The 4,892-nt window shown below is 44.2% G+C and overlaps 1 pseudogene; it reads left to right on the top strand.

The window, feature by feature from the left end:
• Positions 1–313, top strand: part of LOC102846885 — a 4,224-nt pseudogene extending 3,911 nt beyond the window's left edge.
• The last annotated feature ends 4,579 nt before the right edge of the window (positions 314–4,892 follow it).

Raw genomic sequence — 4,892 nt, 5'->3', positions numbered from 1 at the left:
AAGCGCCCCACCCAACTTGATTCAGCGACCCAAGGCGGATGACACAAGCGCAGCCACCATTGAGAAGAAGGCAACGGCAACCATCAGTGCCAAGTCACAGATCACTAATCCCAAAGCGGAGATAACTCGATTTGTGCCCACTGCACTGAGGGTGCGTCGGGAGAATAAAGGGGCAACGGCTGCTCCCCTGAGGAAGACAGAAGATGATTCTGCTGTACCCCTTACCAAAGCAGCCCCCAAATCTGGCCCTTCTGTACCTGTGTCTGTACAAACTAAGGATGATGTATATGAAGCTTTCATGAAGGAGATGTAAGGGCTACTGTGACAGCTTTGGATGCAGAACAGGTTTCTGTTGACATCAGTGATTCTTGGAAAAAGAGGCTCTTATTAAACATAGGTGAACATAATACTGCATTGTCAGGGTCTTTTCTAATTTCAGTGCAGGACTATCCTAAAGTTTTGTATTGGTCAGAATTTAATGCATATGAGAGAGGGTATTTCGTTAAAAATAGGTTGGTAATTGAAGCTGTGCTGCTAACAACCATTATCATCCCATTTTCATCCTGTTTTTCTCTTCTCCAATTATTTTGAAATGTGATCAAGGGAGTATTAGTTACTTTGACTAATTAGTTGCATTATTTGTTTGACTCTCTTGTGTGCTGTGTGGCACTGGAGTAGAAATCTCTGGAAAAAAGTTTAAAAAAAAGAAAAAAATTAAAAAATAATAAAAAAAAAAGATGTCCTTTGCAGCAGATTTGGCCAAATTCATCTTTCCCTTCTTGACCGCTGCTTCCGTGGGTGTTGATTAGTGAGTTTAGTAAAACGAAATCCTTGGTGATACCAGTCTTTTCTCCCATTTGTCATAATGCTGCTTATTGGTGCAGGTATGAACATATTATTTCTTTTATATTAAGGTGTGATTTATGCTGAAAGGGGTCTCTGTCTTTGCATTCAGCAAGCAAGGCTCTGTCATTTGTATATTGCTGATTGCGGATAGCAATCCTGAAAGCATGTTCTCCGTATAGTCCAGGCTTTCGCATTATTTGCTTAGCATGCGTATTGAATAAGAACAGTGAAAGGACACAGCCCTGGCACACACCTTTCCTGATTTTATGCCGTGTGGTACTCCCTTGTGCTCTTCTAATGACTGCCTCTTGGTATCATCATTCTTCACAGCTGTTGTTGTTGTCATTGTTGTTATGTGCCATCAAGTTGCCTGCAACTCATAGCAACCCTACGTACAACAGCTCTGAGCCCTGTTCTATCCTGAGCCAACCTTACTGTCTCCAACACACCCGCCTCCGTAAGCCCATTCACTGAGTCAACTCATCTCATCGAGAGTCTTCTTCTTCTGCGCTGTCCCTCCACCCTCCCAAGCATAATATCCCTCTCCAAGGACGGTCCCTCCTTGGAACATGCTCAAAGTATGTCAGACAGAGCTTCAGAATCCTTGCCTTCATGGAACAGCCTGGTTTCACCCTCTCCAGGACAAACCTGTTTGTTCTCCTTGCAGTCCATGGTATATCCAATACTCTTCTCCAGCACCACAGCTATTATCTGTAATTTGTAATGGCCCACATAGTGGAATGTTTTTGCATAGCCCTAAAACACAAATAACATCTTTCTAATATACCGAGATTTCAGCAATGATACCACTCATTTCACATCCTCATTTAAATCCAGCTCAGATTTCTGGAAGTTCCCTGCCTGTGTTCTGCTGCAACCAATTTTCATTCTCTTCAGCATAATTCTACTTATATGATATTATTTGATTATGTCCATGTTCTGTTAGGTCACTTTCTTTGTAAATTCCAGATGGAATCTCTTATAATCTTATATGTTCAGGTAGATACCACCCAAATTTCTTGGCCACCTGCATCAGGCACAAAAAGTGCCTACCTGCAGTGTTGTATCCATTTGTTGAAACATTTAAATTGATGTCTCATCAGTTGCTGGGAGCCTTATATTTCACCAATCTGCCTGCATACCTTCCTTCAATTAGTTTTTTGGTCATACACTCCCTCCTAAAATGGTTGAATGCCGGCTAATTCTTCCGGTACAATGACTGTATATTCTTTCCGTCTTTTTTTGAGACTTCCTGACTTGTTGAGTATTTTGCCCGTGGAATCCTTCACACTTGGATTTTGAGGCTTCCTACTCTCTTATTTGAGTTGTCTATGACTTGATGGCACCAAACAACAATAACACCGACGACAAAGAGAGCACCGTTGACCTAGTGGAAAAGAAGTTATGCTACCAAGCTGAAGGTGGGTGATTTTCATCTGGGGCCCTCGGCCGGGTTCAAATTGTTTTCCTGTCAAACACTCTTCTAGGTGGTATAGCACTGGTCTGTGCATTGCTGTACAGAGGTAACTCGTGTTGCTGTGATGCTGAAGCCTGTGACTGTGATGTGCCAATCGTGGTAATGGGCACCGATGGTGGACAGTGTTGGCTGGAGCTTCCCGACTAAATCAAGCCTGGAAGCAGGAGCGGCATCCACTTCCGAAATGGCTTGCCTCTGGAAACTCTATGTATGAACAGTGCTCAGGCCGTTCATTCATAGGGTCGCTATGATTCATCTACAACTCGAAGGCACCAGACAACAACAGTCTCTTATTAAGTGGAATCCTAGAATTCTCTTCCTAGTAAGGAACCTGATGCTGTGGTGTGTCTTGTAGCTTCAGCCCCAGCCCACAGAAAGCAGCCTTTCCAACAATATGAGCGCCCCTTTCACTGGTCCAGTCTCTTTTTATGCTTGACGGTGTACTGCCTCTCTCTGCCATGAAACGCAGCTGGCTGGGAGAGCAGCTGACATTGTCTAATAGGCCTGTTTCAGCAGGCCCTCTGCACTTTTGATCTCTTTCTCCACCACTTGAAAACAGTAATTCTGGCATTTCTCCTTTACTCAGGGAAGACAGTTACTCTTTCAAGCTTGTAGGAGCCACTTAACAGCCTATTTGCGTCATTTAGAGCTATTTTGCCAAGGTATTAATCTTGTATCATGGGAGAGTACATTCATAACGATAAACTCTCTTGATGAACTTTATATTCTGTTCCTTTTGATTCAGTACCATCAGGGTCCCCAAAATAAAAACCAGGGGTTTCCAGTTTCCCAAGTGCTTTGAGCTAGATGTTTCCATTTCAGGTCTCTTGTCCAGTTGGCACTTAACCTTAGCACAACCAGCTTGTCTACCTCAAGAAGTCAGTCTTCTGTGCAGTTCCACTCCCTACCTACTTCTTGACCTTGAGGCTGAGCTTCTACCCTCTGGTTGGAGGAGATGGGAATTTCTTTGCATGTTCTCCAGAACACCCCTGGGACTGACACTTGGCCTTATCTTGACAATTGTCACCTTACTGCACTTTGCAGTTACTGCATTCTTAACCAATTGAAAGTCTGTGGCAACTCTGAGTCAAGCACGTTTACCAGAACCATTTTTTCCCTGACAGTACATGCTCATTTCATTTCTCTTTGTCACATATTGGCAGTCCTCACAATATTTTTAACTCTTCCACAATGCTATTGCACATTTAATAGGCTATGTTGTTGTTATGTATCGTCTGGTTGGAACCAACACATAGCTGACCGCCCAGAGGGTTTTTAGAGGCAGTAAATCACGTCTGAGGAGACTGCTCATCTTTCTCCTGTGGAGCTGCTGGTGGATTCAAACTGTGTGACTTTGGCTTGGCAGTGCAACTCCTTATCACTAAGCCACCAGAGCTCCCTTAAGAGACTTACAGAGTATTATAAAACCAACTTTTCTATGCTTTCTCAAAAAGAAAAAGATAAACTATGCACTAGGAAACAACAAAATAATCATATGACTGCCTTTTCTGTAATATTTGCTTTTCTGCTGTGACCTGGAGCCCAAGTCCCAACACCTCTAAGGCATTGTTGTTGTTGTCCTGTATCGTAAAGTCGGAATCGACCCCTAGCTGACCTTTTGGCAGGTAGTTAATCACATGGGAGATTTTCATCCTTCTTCCACGGAGCAGCTGGTGGACTTGAACTACGTGCCTTCGTGATTGCAGGGCAACTTCTTGCCACTAGGCCTCCAGAGCTCCTTACCTCTAAGGTATATCTCTCCATAAGGGGGCTTTTTATTGACTTTCAAGTTCATCTTTGTCTTCTCGCTATCACCAAATCACCACCTTTAAAGAAGATAATGCCCTGAAGTTTAATTATGCAAAACCAGTATTAGCTGTTGTGCCCTCTCAGCTTGTCTTGTTCTGGACAATGGTCCACTCGTAACACAGACATGATTCCACAGGACAATGGTCCACTCATAACACAGACATGATTCCCTCACTGCAAGTCTGGCTTCACAGAACTGTTGTTGGGCACGTGGCGACTAGAGGTCTAACTGTGGCAGCTGAGAGATTCCCAGGGCAGGAGCAGGGCTTGCAAACACCATTCTGTCAGTGATGACAACCTTAAAAGGTCACAGGGGCTGCGGAGCTGCCTCTCCGTCTGTTCCTGAAGAGAAAGAGAGCCTGGGGTCAGAAAACTCCCAAATTCACAAATAAAATCCTTGGAAAGGGAAGCTGGCTTTGCCTGTCTAGTGGCTAACAGAAACTGCCACTAGATGGCAGCAGGAGCTCATCCCACCTTCGAGGAGGCTGCAGAAGAGTTGTCTGTATGGTGGAATCAGAATCCACCCAAAGCTGACCCTCCCATGGGTTTTCAGAGGCACTAAATCACACGGGAGGAGATTGCCCATCTTTCTCTCATGAGGCCACTGGTGGATTTGAACCATGTGACTTTGAGTTGGCAGCACTACTCTTTAGCACTAAGCTACCAGAGCTCAACATCTTTTGAAGATGTTTGTTGTTTTGTTAGGGGCCACTGAGTGGATTACAACTCATGGCAACCCTGTGAACAACAGACCCCGCCC

This window comes from Elephantulus edwardii, unplaced genomic scaffold (genome assembly GCF_000299155.1).
Source record: "Elephantulus edwardii isolate Elephantulus edwardi_28Jun2011 unplaced genomic scaffold, EleEdw1.0 scaffold00037, whole genome shotgun sequence".
Lineage (NCBI taxonomy): Eukaryota > Metazoa > Chordata > Mammalia > Macroscelidea > Macroscelididae > Elephantulus > Elephantulus edwardii.
Note: the sequence above shows the minus strand (reverse complement) of the source record. Positions and strands in the feature narration are given on the sequence as shown.